Source organism: Salmo salar, chromosome ssa15 (assembly GCF_905237065.1).
Source record: "Salmo salar chromosome ssa15, Ssal_v3.1, whole genome shotgun sequence".
Taxonomy (NCBI): domain Eukaryota; kingdom Metazoa; phylum Chordata; class Actinopteri; order Salmoniformes; family Salmonidae; genus Salmo; species Salmo salar.
Window position 1 is genome coordinate 94,505,515 of NC_059456.1, and position 18,786 is coordinate 94,524,300.

Genomic DNA, 18,786 nt, shown 5'->3' on the forward strand with positions numbered 1-18,786 from the left:
CTCTTTCCTTCAGCCCTCTCTCCTTCAGCCCTCTCTCCTTCAGCCCTCTCTCCTCCAGCCCTCTCTCCTTCAGCCCCTCTTTCCTTCAGCCCTCTCTCCTTCAGCCCTCTCTCCTCTAGCCCTCTCTCCTTCAGCCCTCTCTCCTTCAGCCCTCTCTCCTTCAGCCCTCTCTCCTCTAGCCCTCTCTCCTTCAGCCCTCTCTCCTCCAGCCCCTCTCTCCTCCAGCCCTCTCTCCTCTAGCCCTCTCTCCTTCAGCCCTCTCTCCTTCAACCCTCTCTCCTCTAGTCCTCTCTCCTCCAGCCCCTCTCTCCTCCAGCCCTCTCTCCTTCAGCCCTCTTTCCTTCAGCCCTCTCTCCTTCAGCCCCTCTCTCCTCTAGCCCTCTCTCCTTCAGCCCTCTCTCCTCTAGCCCTCTCTCCTTCAGCCCTCTCTCCTCCAGCCCTCTCTCCTCCAGCCCTCTCTCCTCCAGCCCTCTCTCCTTCAGCCCTCTCTTCTCCAGCCCTCTCTCCTCCAGCCCTCTCTCCTCCAGCCCTCTCTCCTTCAGCCCTCTCCTTCAACCCCTCTCTCCTCTAGTCCTCTCTCCTCCAGCCCTCTCTCCTCCAGCCCCTCTCTCCTCTAGCCCTCTCTTCTCCAGCCATCTCTCCTCCAGCCCTCTCTCCTCCAGCCCTCTCTCCTCTAGCTCTCTCTCCTTCAGCCCTCTCTCCTCTAGTCCTCTCTCCTCCAGCCCTCTCTCCTCCAGCCCTCTCTCCTCTAGCCCTCTCTCCTCCAGCCCTCTCTCCTCCAGCCCTCTCTCCTTCAGCCCTCTCTCCTTCAGCCCTCTCTCCTTCAGCCCTCTCTCCTCCAGCCCTCTCTTCTCCAGCCCTCTCTCCTCCAGCCCTCGCTCCTCCAGCCCTCTCTCCTCTAGCTCTCTCTCCTTCAGCCCTCTCTCCTCTAGCCCCTCTCTCCTCCAGGCCTCCTTCCCCCAGCCTCTCTCCTCCAGCCCTCTCTCCTTCAGCCCTCTCTCCTTCAGCCCTCTCTCCTCCAGCCCTCTCTCCTCTAGCCCTCTCTCCTCCAGGCCTCCTTCCCCCAGCCTCTCTTCTCCAGCCCTCTCTCCTCCAGCCCTCTCTCCTCCAGCCCTCTCTCCTCTAGCCCTCTCTCCTTCAGCCCTCTCTCCTTCAACCCTCTCTCCTCTAGTCCTCTCTCCTCCAGCCCTCTCTCCTTCAGCCCCTCTCTCCTCCAGCCCTCTCTCCTTCAGCCCTCTTTCCTTCAGCCCTCTCTCCTTCAGCCCTCTCTCCTCTAGCCCTCTCTCCTCCAGCCCTCTCTTCCAGCCCTCTCTCCTCCAGCCCTCTCTCTCTTCAGCCCTCTCTTCTCCAGCCCTCTCTCCTCCAGCCCTCTCTCCTCCAGCCCTCTCTCCTTCAGCCCTCTCCTTCAACCCTCTCTCCTCTAGTCCTCTCTCCTCCAGCCCTCTCTCCTCCAGCCCCTCTCTCCTCTAGCCCTCTCTTCTCCAGCCCTCTCTCCTCTTAGCTCTCTCTCCTTCAGCCCTCTCTCCTCTAGTCCTCTCTCCTCCAGCCCCTCTCTCCTCCAGCCCTCTCTCCTCTAGCCCTCTCTCCTCCAGCCCTCTCTCCTCCAGCCCTCTCTCCTTCAGCCCTCTCTCCTTCAGCCCTCTCTCCTTCAGCCCTCTCTCCTCCAGCCCCTCTCTTCTCCAGCCCTCTCTCCTCCAGCCCTCTCTCCTCCAGCCCTCTCTCCTCTAGCTCTCTCTCCTTCAGCCCTCTCTCCTCTAGCCCTCTCTCCTCCAGGCCTCCTTCCCCCAGCCTCTCTCCTCCAGCCCTCTCTCCTTCAGCCCTCTCTCCTTCAGCCCTCTCTCCTCTAGCCCTCTCTCCTCCAGGCCTCCTTCCCCAGCCTCTCTGCTCCAGCCCTCTCTCCTCCAGCCCTCTCTCCTCCAGCCCTCTCTCCTCTAGCTCTCTCTCCTTCAGCCCTCTCTCCTCTAGCCCTCTCTCCTCCAGGCCTCCTTCCCCCAGCCTCTCTCCTCCAGCCTCTCTCCTCTAGCCTCTCTCCTCCAGCCCTATCTCCTTCAGCTCTCTCTCCTTCATTCTTCTCTCCTTCAGCCTTCTCTCCTCTAGCCCTCTCTAGCTTCAGCCCTCTCTCCTTCAGCCCTCTCCTTCTGCCCTCTCTCTTTCAGCCCCTCTCCTCTCTATCCCTCTCTCCTTCAGCCCTCTCCTTTCCTCCCACCTCATCCTCCTCTCACCCAGGTCAGCGATGCAGCACTGTCCGTTCATCTTGACCAGGATGTTTCGGCTCTTCAGGTCTCGGTGGGCGATGGCGGGTTTGCCCTGGCAGCTGAGTATCTCTGTGTGAAGGTGGACCAGACCACAGGCTACAGACAGGCACATCCTTAGGCAGCCCTCTGGGTCCACGCTGCTGTACTGGAGGAAGTCGTAGAGACTACCCAGCTGGTGGAAGTGGGTGATCAGCCACAGCTGAGTAGTGGAGTTCTGAGACGTCATGTCAGATGCTATGAAGCCTGGGGGAGAGAAGACAGAAGGTATTGTGATCGTCAGACCAGGCCAGGCAAGCTAAATCAAGTGTACCAGAAGTCATTGAAAGAAAAAAAACACTAGTTTGATTCCAGGGGAATTGGTAGAAATTGAGGAATTATTTTAAAAGTGAACTAACAGGATTATGCTGACTCACCCAGGATGTTGTCATGTCTGAGCTGTACAGTGTTGTAAATCTCTGTCTCCCTGAACCAAGACTGCTCATCCCTGGAAGAGAAGATCTTCACTGCAACACTCTCTCCCATCCAGGTGCCTCTCCACACCTCTCCATACCTGCCCTTACCTGGGTAGAGAGGGACAGAGGAACAGGCACACATCAGAGATGGAGTGGGTTGGTGTAAGGATGTCATCACACTAGTAAGACTGGAAATGAACCCAAAGGGTACATAAACTCCATAACATATTGGTACATGAACTCCATAACATATTGGTACATAAACTCCATAACATATTGGTACATAAACTCCATAACATATTGGTACATAAACTCCATAACATATTGATACATAAACTCCATAACATATTGGTACATGAACTCCATAACATATTGGTACATAAACTCCATAACATATTGATACATAAACTCCATAACATATTGGTACATGAACTCCATAACATATTGGTACATAAACTCCATAACATATTGTTACATAAACTACATAACATATTGGTACATAAACTCCATAACATGTTGGTACATGAACTCCATAACATTTTGGTACATGAACGAGTGAGTTTGAGTAAGGCACTGAGAGACATAAAGGAGGGAGTGAGAATGAAGAAGAGTATTTTACCGATGCACTTTCGACCAGAGAGATCTGTCGAGCCATGGTCCTCTGTACCAGGTATGGCAGTCCAGTCCCACTGCCTGAGGTACAGAACTCATCAAAGACATCCTGCAGATACAGAGAGTCACACACATCAAGGATCACAGTCACCTGCCACTAGTTGTCATGTAGCAATTTCATTATATACAATAAGTACCAATATTATTGTTAAAGGGGCAGTGATCTTGGTAGTGATTCTGTGACATCTAAATGTCCTCTTGTGTATCAATACAATTACATTCAATTCCATTCTTACCCCATAGGTGGGATCTGCCCCACTGGGGACCTTGAGCATGGTGACGTCATGGTCCTTGCTGTAGCCAAGCCTGTGGTGCTGTGATCTGGAGCGGAGCCACAACACCAGGCCACACACACCCACAGACAGGATGAGCAGCAGCAGCAGGGGGACAGCCACCAGCAGAATCACACCGTTCCCCTCCCTCGTAGGCTCAACAGCTAAACAGTAAACACACACAGAGTCATACAGGTAAGACGGAAAAGCAGAAACACAAGATGATTTTGATATAAAACCCACCAACAGCCACCACGGGGAATCAGAGTTCTGTATGACACTACTCTGTTCGCTAGACTCCCAGAGAGTTCTGTATGACACTGCTCTGTTAGCTAGACTCCCAGAGAGTTCTGTATGACACTACTCTGTTAGCTAGACTCCCAGAGAGTTCTGTATGACACTACTCTGTTAGCTAGACTCCCAGAGAGTTCTGCATGACACTACTCTGTTAGCTAGACTCCCAGAGAGTTCTGTATGACACTACTCTGTTCGCTAGACTCCCAGAGAGTTCTGTATGACACTGCTCTGTTAGCTAGACTCCCAGAGAGTTCTGTATGACACTACTCTGTTAGCTAGACTCCCAGAGAGTTCTGTATGACACTACTCTGTTAGCTAGACTCCCAGAGAGTTCTGTATGACACTACTCTGTTCGCTAGACTCCCAGAGAGTTCTGTATGACACTGCTCTGTTCGCTAGACTCCCAGAGAGTTCTGTATGACACTGCCCTGTTAGCTAGACTCCCAGAGAGTTCTGTATGACACTGCTCTGTTAGTCAGACTCCCAGAGAGTTCTGTATGATACTGCCCTGTTAGCTAGACTCCCAGAGAGTTCTGTATGACACTGCCCTGTTAGCTAGACTCCCAGAGAGTTCTGTATGATACTGCTCTGTTAGCTAGACTCCCAGAGAGTTCTGTATGAAACTGCTCTGTTAGCTAGACTCCCAGAGAGTTCTGTATGATACTGCCCTGTTAGCTAGACTCCCAGAGAGTTCTGTATGACACTGCTCTGTTAGCTAGACTCCCAGAGAGTTCTGTATGACACTGCCCTGTTAGCTAGACTCCCAGAGAGTTCTGTATGACACTGCTCTGTTAGCTAGACTCCCAGAGAGTTCTGTATGACACTGCTCTGTTAGCTAGACTCACAGAGAGTTCTGTATGACACTGCCCAGATTGTCAGATGCCCAGAGAGTTCTATATGACACTGCCCTGTTAGCTAGACTCTCAGAGAGTTCTGTATGATACTGCCCTGTTAGCTAGACTCTCGGAGTTCTGTATGACCTGTTAGTCACTCCCAGAGAGTTCTGTATGATACTGCCCTGTTAGCTAGACTCCCAGAGAGTTCTGTATGACACTGCACTGTTAGTCGGACTCCCAGAAAGTTCTGTATGACACTGCCCAGATTGTCAGACTCCCAGAGAGTTCTGTATGACACTGCCCTGTTAGTCGGACACCCAGAAAGTTCTGTATGACACTACTCTGTTCGCTAGACTCCCAGAGAGTTCTGTATGACACTGCTCTGTTAGCTAGACTCCCAGAGAGTTCTGTATGACACTCTTCTGCTAGCTAGACTCCCAGAGAGTTCTGTATGACACTGCTCTGTTAGCTAGACTCCCAGAGAGTTCTCCCCGTATGACACTGCTCTGTTAGCTAGACTCCCAGAGAGTTCTGTATGACACTGCTCTGTTAGCTAGACTCCCAGAGAGTTCTGTATGACACTGCTCTATTAGCTAGACTCCCAGAGAGTTCTCTATGACACTGCTCTGTTAGCTAGACTCCCAGAGAGTTCTGTATGACACTGCTCTGTTAGCTAGACTCCCAGAGAGTTCTGTATGACACTGCTCTGTTAGCTAGACTCCCAGAGAGTTCTCTATGACACTGCTCTGTTAGCTAGACTCCCAGAGAGTTCTGTATGACACTGCTCTGTTAGCTAGACTCCCAGAGGTTCTGTATGACACTGCTCTGTTAGCTAGACTCCCAGAAAGTTCTGTATGACACTGCTCTGTTAGCTAGACTCCCAGAGAGTTCTGCCTATGACACTGCTCTGTTAGCTAGACTCCCAGAAAGTTCTGTATGACACTGCTCTGTTAGCTAGACTCCCAGAGAGTTCTGTATGACACTGCTCTGTTAGCTAGACTCCCAGAGAGTTCTGTATGACACTGCTCTGTTAGCTAGACTCCCAGAGAGTTCTGTATGACACTGCTCTGTTAGCTAGACTCCCAGAGAGTTCTGCTATGACACTGCCCAGATTGTCAGATGCCCAGAGAGTTCTGTATGACACTGCCCTGTTAGCTAGACTCCCAGAGAGTTCTGTATGACACTGCTCTGTTAGCTAGACTCCCAGAGATTCTGTATGACACTGCTCTATTAGCTAGACTCCCAGAGAGTTCTGTATGACACTGCTCTGTTAGCTAGACTCCCAGAGAGTTCTGTTATGACACTGCTCTGTTAGCTAGACTCCCAGAGAGTTCTGTAGATACTGCCCTGTTAGCTAGACTCCCAGAGAGTTCTGTATGACACTGCTCTGTTAGCTAGACTCCCAGAGAGTTCTGTATGACACTTCTCTATTAGCTAGACTCCCCAGAGAGTTCTGTATGACACTGCTCTGTTAGCTAGACTCCCAGAGAGTTCTGTATGACACTGCCTGTTAGCTAGACTCCCAGAGAGTTCTGTATGATACTGCCCTGTTAGCTAGACTCCCAGAGAGTTCTGTATGATACTGCCCTGTTAGCTAGACTCCCAGAGAGTTCTAGTATGATACTGCCCTGTTAGCTAGACTCCCAGAGAGTTCTGTAGACACTGCTCTGTTAGCTAGACTCCCAGAGAGTTCTGTATGACACTGCCCTGTTAGCTAGACTCCCAGAGAGTTCTGTATGACACTGCTCTGTTAGCTAGACTCCCAGAGAGTTCTGTATGACACTGCTCTGTTAGCTAGACTCACAGAGAGTTCTGTATGACACTGCCCAGATTGTCAGATGCCCAGAGAGTTCTATATGACACTGCCCTGTTAGCTAGACTCTCAGAGAGTTCTGTATGACACTGCACTGTTAGTCGGACTCCCAGAAAGTTCTGTATGACACTGCCCAGATTGTCAGACTCCCAGAGAGTTCTGTATGACACTGCCCTGTTAGTCGGACACCCAGAAAGTTCTGTATGACACTACTCTGTTCGCTAGACTCCCAGAGAGTTCTGTATGACACTGCTCTGTTAGCTAGACTCCCAGAGAGTTCTGTATGACACTGCTCTGTTAGCTAGACTCCCAGAGAGTTCTGTATGACACTGCTCTGTTAGCTAGACTCCCAGAGAGTTCTGCATGATACTGCCCTGTTAGCTAGACTCCCAGAGAGTTCTGTATGATACTGCCCTGTTAGCTAGACTCCCAGAGAGTTCTGTATGATACTTCCCTGTTAGCTAGACTCCCAGAGAGTTCTGTATGACACTGCTCTGTTAGCTAGACTCCCAGAGAGTTCTGTATGACACTGCCCCTGTTAGCTAGACTCCCAGAGAGTTCTGTATGACACTGCTCTGTTAGCTAGACTCCCAGAGAGTTCTGTATGACACTGCTCTGTTAGCTAGACTCACAGAGAGTTCTGTATGACACTGCCCAGATTGTCAGATGCCCAGAGAGTTCTATATGACACTGCCCTGTTAGCTAGACTCTCAGAGAGTTCTGTATGATACTGCCCTGTTAGCTAGACTCTCAGAGAGTTCTGTATGAACACTGCCCTGTTAGTCGGGACTCCCAGAGGTTCTGTATGATACTGCCCTGTTAGCTAGACTCCCAGAGAGTTCTGTATGACACTGCACTGTTAGTCGGACTCCCAGAAAGTTCTGTATGACACTGCCCAGATTGTCAGACTCCCAGAGAGTTCTGTATGACACTGCCCTGTTAGTCGGACACCCAGAAAGTTCTGTATGACACTACTCTGTTCGCTAGACTCCCAGAGAGTTCTGTATGACACTGCTCTGTTAGCTAGACTCCCAGAGAGTTCTGTATGACACTGCTCTGTTAGCTAGACTCCCAGAGAGTTCTCTATGACACTGCTCTGTTAGCTAGACTCCCAGAAAGTTCTGTATGACACTCTTCTGTTAGCTAGACTCCCAGAGAGTTCTGTATGACACTGCTCTGTTAGCTAGACTCCCAAAGTGTTCTGTATGACACTGCTCTGTTAGCTAGACTCACAGAGAGTTCTGTATGACACTGCTCTGTTAGCTAGACTCCCAGAGAGTTCTGTATGACAATGCTCTATTAGCTAGACTCCCAGAGAGTTCTGTATGACACTGCCCTGTTTGCTAGACTCCCAGAGAGTTCTGTATGACACTGCTCTGTTAGCTAGACTCCCAGAGAGTTCTGTATGACACTGCTCTGTTAGCTAGACTCCCAGAGAGTTCTGTATGACACTGCCCTGTTAGCTAGACTCCCAGAGAGTTCTGTTGACACTGCTCTGTTAGTCAGACTCCCAGAGAGTTCTGTATGATACCGCCCTGTTAGCTAGACTCCCAGAGAGTTCTGTATTACACTGCACTGTTAGCAGACTCCCAGAGAGTTCTTTATGATACTGCCCTGTTAGCTAGACTCCCAGAGAAAGTTCTGTATGACACTGCTCTGTTAGCTAGACTCCCCAGAGAGTTCTGTATGACACTACTCTGTTAGCTAGACTCCCAGAGAGTTCTGTGTGACACTGCTCTGTTAGCTAGACTCCCAGAGAGTTCTGTATGACACTACTCTGTTAACTAGACTCCCAGAGAGTTCTGTATGACACTGCTCTGTTAGCTAGACTCCCAGTGAGTTCTGTATGACACTGCTCTGTTAGTCAGATGCCCAGAGAGTTCTGTATGACACTGCCCTGTTAGCTAGACTCCCAGAGAGTTCTGTTGACACTGCCCTGTTAGTCGGACACCCAGAGAGTTCTGTATGACACTGCTCTGTTAGCTAGACTCCCAGAGAGTTCTGTATGACACTGCTCTGTTAGCTAGACTCCCAGAGAGTTCTGTATGACACTGCCCAGATTGTCAGATGCCCAGAGAGTTCTGTATGACACTGCCCTGTTAGCTAGACTCCCAGAGAGTTCTGTATGATACTGCCCTGTTAGCTAGACTCCCAGAGAATTCTGTATGACACTGCTCTGTTAGCAAGACTCCCAGAGAGTTCTGGGTGTCCGACTAACAGGGCAGTGTCATACAGAACTTTCTGGGAGTCTCGACAATCTGGGCAGTGTCATACAGAACTTTCTGGGAGTCCGACTAACAGTGCAGTGACAATCTGACAATCTGGGCAGTGTCATACAGAACTCTCTGGGAGTCTAGCTAACAGAGCAAGTGTCTAGCTAACAGGGCAGTATCATACAGAACTCTCTGGGAGTCTAGCTAACAGAGCAGTGTCATACAGAACTCTCTGGGAGTCTGACTCGGAGCAGTGTCATACAGAACTCTCTGGGAGTCTAGCTAACAGAGCAGTGTCATCAGAACTCTCTGGGAGTCTGCTAACAGAGTAGTGTCATACAGAACTCTCTGGGAGTCTTGCTAACAGAGCAGTGTCATACAGAATTCTCTGGGAGTCTAGCTAACAGGGCAGTATCATACAGAACTCTCGGGAGTCTAGCTAACAGGGCAGTGTCACAGAACTCTCTGGGCATCCGACAATCTGGGCGGTGTCATACAGAACTCTCTGGGAGTCTAGCTAACAGAGCAGTGTCATACAGAACTCTCTGGGAGTCTAGCTAACAGAGCAGTGTCATACAGAACTCTCTGGGTGTCCGACTAACAGGGCAGTGTCATACAGAACTCTCTGGGAGTCTGACAATCTGGGCAGTGTCATACAGAACTTTCTGGGAGTCCGACTAACAGTGCAGTGTCATACAGAACTCTCTGGGAGTCTAGCTAACAGGGCAGTGTCATACAGAACTCTCTGGGCATCTGACAATCTGGGCAGTGTCATACAGAACTCTCTGGAGTCTGGCTAACAGAGCAGTGTCATACAGAACTCTCTGGGAGTCTAGCTAACAGAGCAGTGTCACAGAACTCTCTGGGAGTCTAGCTAACAGGGCAGTGTCATCAGAACTCTCTGGGAGTCTAGCTAACAGAGCAGTGTCATCAGAACTCTCTGGGAGTCTAGCTAACAGAGCAGTGTCATCAGAACTCTCTGGGAGTCTAGCTAATAGAGCAGTGTCATACAGAACTCTCTGGGAGTCTAGCTAACAGAGCAGTGTCTACAGAACTCTCTGGAAGTCTAGCTAACAGCAGTATCATACAGAACTCTCTGGGAGTCTAGCTAACAGAGCAGTGTCATACAGAACTCTCTGGGAGTCTAGCTAACAGAGCAGTGTCATACAGAACTCTCTGGGAGTCTAGCTAATAGAGCAGTGTCATACAGAACTCTCTGGGAGTCTAGCTAACAGAGCAGTGTCATACAGAACTCTCTGGGAGTCTAGCTAACAGGGCAGTGTCATACAGAACTCTCTGGGCATCTGACAATCTGGGCAGTGTCATACAGAACTCTCTGGGAGTCTAGCTAACAGAGCAGTGTCATACAGAACTCTCTCGGGAGTCTAGCTAACAGAGCAGTGTCATACAGAACTCTCTGGGTGTCCGACTAACAGGCAGTGTCATACAGAACTCTCTGGGAGTCTGACAATCTGGGCAGTGTCATACAGAACTTTCTGGGAGTCCGATTAACAGTGCAGTGTCATCAGAACTCTCTGGGGGCTAACAGGGCGTGTCATACAGAACTCTCTGGGCATCTGACAATCTGGGCAGTGTCATACAGAACTCTCTCGGGAGTCTAGCTAACAGAGCAGTGTCATACGCAGAACTCTCTGGGAGTCTAGCTAACAGAGCTGTCACGCAGAACTCTCTGGGAGTCTAGCTAACAGGGCAAGTGTCATACAGAACTCTCTGGGAGTCTAGCTAACAGAGTAGTGTCATACAGACCTCTCTGGGAGTCTAGCTAACAGAGCAGTATCACACAGAACTCTCTGGGAGTCTAGCTAACAGAGCAGTGTCACAGAACTGTCTGGGAGTCTAGCTAACAAGCAGTGTCATACAGAACTCTCTGGGAGTCTAGCTAACAGAGCAGTGTCATACAGAACTCTCTGAGAGTCTCAGCTAACGGAGCAGTGTCATACAGAACTCTCTGGGAGTCTAGCTAACAGAGCAGTGTCATGCAGAACTCTCTGGGAGTCTAGCTAACAGGGCAGTGTCATACAGAACTCTCTGGAGTCTAGCCGAACAGAGTAGTGTCATGCAGAACTTTCTGGGTGTCCGACTGAACAGGGCAGTGTCATACAGAACTCTCTGGGAGTCTGACAATCTGGGCAGTGTCACACAGAACTTTCTGGGAGTCCGACTAACAGTGCAGTGTCATACAAGAACTCTCTGGGAGTCTAGCTAACAGGCAGTCGAACTCTCTGGAAGTCCGACAACAGGGCAGTGTCATACAGCAACTCCCTGAGAGTCTAGCTAACAGGGCGGTATCACAGAACTCTCTGGGAGTCTAGCTAACAGGGCAGTGTCATACAGAACTCTCTGGGCATCTGACAATCTGGGCAGTGTCACAGAACTCTCTGGGAGTCTAGCTAACAGAGCAGTGTCATACAGAACTCTCTGGGAGTCTAGCTAACAGAGCAGTGTCATACAGAACTTCTCTGGGAGTCTAAGCTAACAGAGCAGTGTCATACAGAACTCTCTGGGAGTCTAGCTAACAGAGCAGTGTCATACAGAACTCTCTGGGAGTCTAGCTAACAGAGCAGTGTCTAAGAACTCTCTGGGAGTCTAGCTAACAGGCAGTATCATACAGAACTCTCTGGGAGTCTAGCTAACAGAGCAGTGTCATAGAACTCTCTGGGAGTCTAGCTAACAGAGCAGTGTCATACAGAACTCTCTGGGAGTCTAGCTAATAGAGCAGTGTCATACAGAACTCTCTGGGAGTCTAGCTAACAGAGCAGTGTCATACAGAACTCTCTGGGAGTCTAGCTAACAGGGCAGTGTCATACAGAACTCTCTGGGCATCTGACAATCTGGGCAGTGTCATACAGAACTCTCTGGGAGTCTAGCTAACAGAGCAGTGTCATACAGAACTCTCTGGGAGTCTAGCTAACAGAGCAGTGTCATACAGAACTCTCTGGGTGTCCCACAGGGCAGTGTCATACAGAACTTTCTGGGAGTCTGACAATCTGGGCAGTGTCATACAAGAACTTTCTGGGAGTCCGACTAACAGTGCAGTGACAATCTGACAATCTGGGCAGTGTCATACAGAACTCTCTGGGAGTCTAGCTAACAGAGCAGTGTCTAGCTAACAGGGCAGTATCATACAGAACTCTCTGGTAGTCTAGCTAACAGAGCAGTGTCATACAGAACTCTCTGGGAGTCTGACTAACGGAGCAGTGTCATACAGAACTCTCTGGGAGTCTAGCTAACAGAGCAGTGTCATACAGACACTCTCTGGGAGTCTAGCTAACAGAGTAGTGTCATCAGAACTCTCTGGGAGTCTTGCTAACAGAGCAGTGTCATACAGAATTCTCTGGGAGTCTAGCTAACGGGGCAGTATCATCAGAACTCTCTGGGAGTCTAGCTAACAGGGCAGTGTCAGTACAGAACTCTCTGGGCATCTGACAATCTGGGCAGTGTCATACAGAACTCTCTGGGAGTCTAGCTAACAGAGCAGTGTCATACAGAACTCTCTGGGAGTCTAGCTAACAGAGCAGTGTCATACAGAACTCTCTGGGTGTCCTACTAACAGGGCAGTGTCATACAGAACTCTCTGGGAGTCTGACAATCTGGGCAGTGTCATACAGAACTTTCTGGGAGTCCGACTAACAGTGCAGTGTCATACAGAACTCTCTGGGAGTCTGGCTAACAGGGCAGTGTCATACAGAACTCTCTGGGCATCTGACATCTGGGCAGTGTCATACAGAACTCTCTGGGAGTCTAGCTAACAGAGCAGTGTCATCAGAACTCTCTGGAGTCTAGCTCCCAGAGCAGTTCATAGAACTCTCTGGGAGTCTAGCTACAGGGCAGTGTCATACAGAACCTCTGGGAGTCTAGCTAATAGAGCAGTGTCATAGAACTCTCTGGGAGTCTAGCTAACAGGGCAGTATCATGCAGAACTCTCTGGGAGTCTAGCTAACAGGGCAGTATCATACAGAACTCTCTGGGAGTCTAGCTAACAGGGCAGTATCATACAGAACTGCTCTGGGAGTCTAGCTACAGAGCAGTGTCATCAGAACTCTCTGGGAGTCTGACTACCGGAGTTCTGTATGATACTGCCCTGTTAGCTAGACTCCCAGAGAGTTCTGTATGACACTGCTCTGTTAGCTAGACTCCCAGAGAGTTCTGTATGACACTGCCCTGTTAGTCTGACTACCTGAGAGTTCTGTATGACACTGCTCTGTTAGCTAGACTCCCAGAGAGTTCTGTATGACACTGCCCTGTTAGTCTAGACTCCCAGAGAGTTCTGTATGACACTGCTCTGTTAGCTAGACTCCCAGAGAGTTCTGTATGACACTGCCCTGTTAGTCTGACTACCTGAGAGTTCTGTATGACACTGCCCCTGTTAGTCTGACTACCTGAGAGTTCTGTATGACACTGCTCTGTTAGGCTAGACTCCCAGAGAGTTCTGTATGACACTGCCCTGTTAGTCTGACTACCTGAGAGTTCTGTATGACACTGCTCTGTTAGCTAGACTCCCAGAGGACTTGTTCCATAATAGAACTACTGAAATATGAGCATCAAGTTTGACTGCTGGTCTAATTTTCTACCTGGTAGTTAATTGATTGATTCAAGTCACTGACTGACGAGAGAGTGTCTCGGTTCTGAATCAGTTTGTGATGCTAGAGGGGAAGTATGGACCTCATCTGAGACCAGACATGCCATAAGGGGTTCTACACTGTTGGAGAGGCTTCTAGACTAGATGCAGTGTTCTGACCTGGGTCCGGTGGAGCAGAGCTGTTGACATTACAGAGAGAGGGTTCTCGACTAAAGAACATGTATCTCCAGTGTTCTGACCTGGGTCTGGTGGAGCGGAGCTGTTGACATTACAGAGAGAGGGTTCTCGACTAAAGAACATGTATCTCCAGTGTTCTGACCTGGGTCTGGTGGAGCGGAGCTGTTGACATTACAGAGAGAGGGTTCTAGACTAAAGAACATGTATCTCCAGTGTTCTGACCTGGGTCTGGTGGAGCAGAGCTGTTGACATTACAGAGAGAGGGTTCTAGACTAAAGAACATGTATCTCCAGTGTTCTGACCTGGGTCTGGTGGAGCAGAGCTGTTGACATTACAGAGAGAGGGTTCTAGACTAAAGAACATGTATCTCCAGTGTTCTGACCTGGGTCTGGTGGAGCAGAGCTGTTGACATTACAGAGAGAGGGTTCTAGACTAAAGAACATGTATCTCCAGTGTTCTGACCTGGGTCTGGTGGAGCAGAGCTGTTGACATTACAGAGAGAGGGTTCTAGACTAAAGAACATGTATCTCCAGTGTTCTGACCTGGGTCTGGTGGAGCGGAGCTGTTGACATTACAGAGGTTATTGGAGCAGCAGAGGACGTACAGTCCCAGGAAGTTGGTGTAACACTGCTCCTTGTAGTGGTCCCTCTGGAAGCAGCCCCTCTCCTCTCTGCCGTGCACCTTGGTGTAGAAGCAGTAGTCACCCCTACAGGTGCCGTTCCTACACGTCCCCCTTGTTGTTCTCACATGTACACAGAAGGTTGGTGCTGTCGTCAGGGCCTTGGGGAGCGGGAACCATTCAGTGTGTGTGCTGTGTAAGTATGCACTAACACACGCACACACACACGCACACACACGCTCGCATACACACACGCTCGCACACACACACACACACACACACGCACGCACGCACGCACGCACGCACGCACGCACGCTCGCACACACACGCACACGCACACGCACGCGCACGCACGCACGCACGCACGCACACACACACACACACACACACACACACACACACACACACACACACACACACACACACACACACACACACACACACACACACACACACACAAACGTGAACATAAAGACACAGGACAGATTTAGAATAAACAGTAACACAGCTCTATAGAGTAACTGTGGTTCACAATATTACACAGAAACAAATTTACCCTCTGATGATGACCCCACAGATGACTGATCTGCAAAACATAAAAGACAGTGGTGAGAGAAAGTCCAGGTCTGGTGGGCTGGGCCTGAGACTGGGCCTGAGACTGGGCCTGAGGCTGGGCCTGAGGCTGGGGCTGAGTCGGGGCCTGAGGCTGGGGCTGAGTTGGGGCCTGAGGCTGGGCCTGAGGCTGGGCCTGAGGCTGGGCTGGGCCTGAGGCTGGGCCTGAGGCTGGGCCTGAGGATGGGCCTGAGGATGGAGCTGCCTGGAGCACTAGAGAAACCTCAGTGGAGACCAGAGGGGTTTCTCTCTCCCTGAGGGGGGTTTCTCTCTCTCTCCCTGAGGGGGGTTTCTCTCTCTCTCCCTGAGGGGGGTTTCTCTCTCTCTCCCTGAGGGGGTTTCTCTCTCTCTCCCTGAGGGGGGTTTCTCTCTCTCTCCCTGAGGGGGGTTTCTCTCTCTCTCCCTGAGGGGGGTTTTCTCTCTCTCTCCCTGAGGGGGGTTTCTCTCTCTCCCTGAGGGGGGGTTTCTCTCTCTCTCCCTGAGGGGGGTTTCTCTCTCTCTCCCTGAGGGGGGTTTCTCTCTCTCTCCCTGAGGGGGGTTTCTCTCTCTCTCCCTGAGGGGGGTTTCTCTCTCTCTCCCTGAGGGGGGTTTCTCTCTCTCCCCTGAGGGGGTTTCTCTCTCTCTCCCTGAGGGGGGGTTTCTCTCTCTCTCCCTGAGGGGGGTTTCTCTCTCTCTCCCTGAGGGGGGGTTTCTCTCTCTCTCCCTGAGGGGGTTTCTCTCTCTCTCCCTGAGGGGGGTTTCTCTCTCTCTCCCTGAGGGGGGGTTTCTCTCTCTCCCTGAGGGGTTTCTCTCTCTCTCCCTGAGGGGGGGTTTCTCTCTCTCTCCCTGAGGGGGGTTTCTCTCTCTCTCCCTGAGGGGGGTTTCTCTCTCTCTCCCTGAGGGCGGTTTCTCTCTCTCCCTGAGGGGGGTTTATCTCTCCCTGAGGGGGGTTTATCTCTCCCTGAGGCCAACAGGTCAGGGGTCTCAGCAGCATCACTTGTACACGGACAAAGCAGGAACACTCACACTTCCTTTTCTCTGTTGTTTCACTACCGTACGACAACGAGCACTTCTCATCTACAGTACACACACATCTGTACCCAGCTGATTCCCCAGCAGCAACACACTCACTTACACTCAGATACACATAAACACACAAACAAAAGGACAGACACAAATACACAAAGATAAAACTTGATTCGCCAATCACCTTTGTTGAATTACCTGTATGAGTGGTGGAGCTCCACAGGCACATCCCAGCTAGCAGCACTGTGAGCATGGCAGCACCCCCCCATCTCTGTCAGAGAGACAAGACAACAATTACAGCTGCACTGATTATGCTTTGTTTAAGGCTTTTAGAGACTCAAAGAAAGAATGTTGGAACACACAGTTCTCTCTCACATGCAGTTTCTTAAGCTCCTACGCAGCTTCACAACTAACGTCAACTTCCAGGTTTCCTCTCATCTCCCCTCTCTCTCGCTCTCTCTATATCTATCTCTATTCTCTCCCTCTCTGTCTTAGCTCCTATCAATCTGTCCTCCCACTCTCTCTGTCTGAGTGTGACAGCCAGGCCTGGCTGCGGTGGCTGAGCTGAGTGGACATGTCTGCCAAAAAGAACACCAAATGGAACCAGATGCAGCCAGATCCATGCAACTCTAGCCCAGCAAAACAGTCAACTTACCTACAACCTTCCAATGGAGTCCCCAATTTGGTTTCCAGCTAACGCTATGACAACATGGGCCCCAGCTGGTGGTCGGAGTCATACAGCCCCAGTCAGTTAGTCCCCAGTCTGTCAGCAGAGGAAGTTGTCAAAAACAATAACAGAGCGAGTGCCAGGGTCCAGTCAGTCTGCCTGCGCTGTAATTACAGTAGGTGATGGGAGAGGAGAGGGGGCTTTGTGTGTGTCCAGCCCATGTGTCTGTGTGTGAGTGTGTCTGTCTGTGTGTGTGTCTATGTGTGTGTCTGTGTGTGTCTGTACGTGTCTGTCTGTTTGAGTGTGTGTGTCTAGGTATGTCTGTGTGTGTGTGTGTGTGTGTGTGTGTGTGTGTGTGTGTGTGTGTGTGTGTGTGTGTGTGTGTGTGTGTGTGTAGCTGCCCCGGCCCAGACTCAGGCCAGTCAGCTCCATGGCTGCCCGGCTCACAGTTGCAATGCTTGCTGCCATTGAGAGGCCACACCCTGGCTGGCCCGCCACAGAGGGAGATTCAGGTCAGCTCATTGTGTGTGTGTGTGTGTGTGTGTGTGTGTCACTTCTGTGGGTCACGTAAGCTAGAGAGGCTAGAGGCTGGAGAATGGGTTTCTTTGGCCTGTCACGTCTGGAGGAAACCTGGCACCATCCCTACAGTGAAGCATGGTGGTGGCAGCATCATGCTGTGGGGATGTTTTTCAGCGACAGGGACTGGGAGACTAGTCAGAATTGAGGCAAAGATGAACAGAACAAAGTACAGAGAGATCCTTGATGAAAACCTGCTCCAGAGCGCTCAGGATCTCAGACTGGAGTGAAGGTTCACCTTCCAACAGGACAACGACCCTAAGCACACAGCCAAGACAACGCAGGAGTGGCTTCGGGGCAAGTCTCTGAATGTAATTGAGTGGCCCAGCCAGAGCCTGGACTTGAACCCGATGGAACATCTCTGGAGAGACCTGAAAATAGCTGTGCAGTGACGCTCCCCATCCAACCTGACAGAGCTTGAGAGGATCTGCAGAGAAGAATGGGAGAAACTCCCAAAATACAGATGTGCCAAGCTTGTAGTGTCATACCCAAGAAGACTCTAGGCTGTAATCGCTGCCAAAGATGATTCAACATAGTAAAGGGTCTGAATATTTTACAGAGTAAAGGGTCTGAATATTTTACAGAGTAAAGGGTCTGAATATTTTACAGAGTAAAGGGTCTGAATATTTTACAGAGTAAAGGGTCTGAATATTTTACAGAGTAAAGGGTCTGAATATTTTACAGAGTAAAGGGTCTGAATATTTATGTAAATGTGATATTTCATTTTTTATTTGTAATGCATTTGCAAAAATGTCTAAAAACCTGTTTTTGCTTTGTCATTATGGGGTATTGTGTGTATGTAGATTGATGAGGAAAAAATACAATTTAATCAATTTTAGAATAAGGCTGTAACATATCAACATGTGTAAAAAGTCAAGGGGTCTGAATATTCCGGACTCTGACATTGCTTGTTCTGACATTTCTTAATTTCTTAATTTAAATTTGTGGGATTAGTGTGTATTGTTTTGTATTGCTAGGTATTACTAGAAACACAAGCATTTAGCTGCACCTGCGATACCATCTGCAAATATGTGTACGCATCAATAAATCATTTGATTTGATCTGTGGGGCTCCAGCACAACTCAAGCACCTTCACATGATAAAAATCCAGTAATGTCAATTCTAGAACACCAAGGAGTCTCGGTTTGGCATTGAGGTACAAGGCCACAAAGGGTTCTGAGTTCCACAGCCCTACCACAATACGTCTCCAAGCCAATCCGTGGTGCATTACTACACACTGGCTAGCAGAGAGTTTGTTAGCATTTCCTGTATGATGCATCCCTTGACAAAAGCCCAGCAGCTGAAACCTCAGGGCTACCTTACATTTAATTGAATAGTAATTGTTACGTTTTTGGGATATGCATGCACCCCATTCTTCACTGTATCATGCAGCAACCAACATATCAGCTGTGTTTTAATCTGAGGGCCTTTAGGAAGACAAACATTGTGTAAACACAGCTCCACCCATTGAATTGGACTACTCTCTATGGAGGAGCACTACCCCTACTATCTCCCTCCTCCACCGCAGACAGGCAGAGGCAGGCCAGTCACACACGCAAGTTTGTTTTACTATCCTAAAATAGCCTTTTTCCTTGTGGGGACCGGTGAAATGTCCCCACTTGTCTGAATTGTCCTTATTTTAGTATCCTTGTGAGGACTCTGGTCCTCACAAGGATAGTAAAACCAAACACACACACACACACACACACACACACACACA

The 18,786-nt window shown here is 49.9% G+C and overlaps 1 pseudogene; it reads right to left on the minus strand.

The window, feature by feature from the left end:
* LOC123727345 (serine/threonine-protein kinase receptor R3-like) overlaps positions 1-18,786 on the minus strand; it is a 47,432-nt pseudogene that overhangs the window by 15,176 nt on the left and 13,470 nt on the right.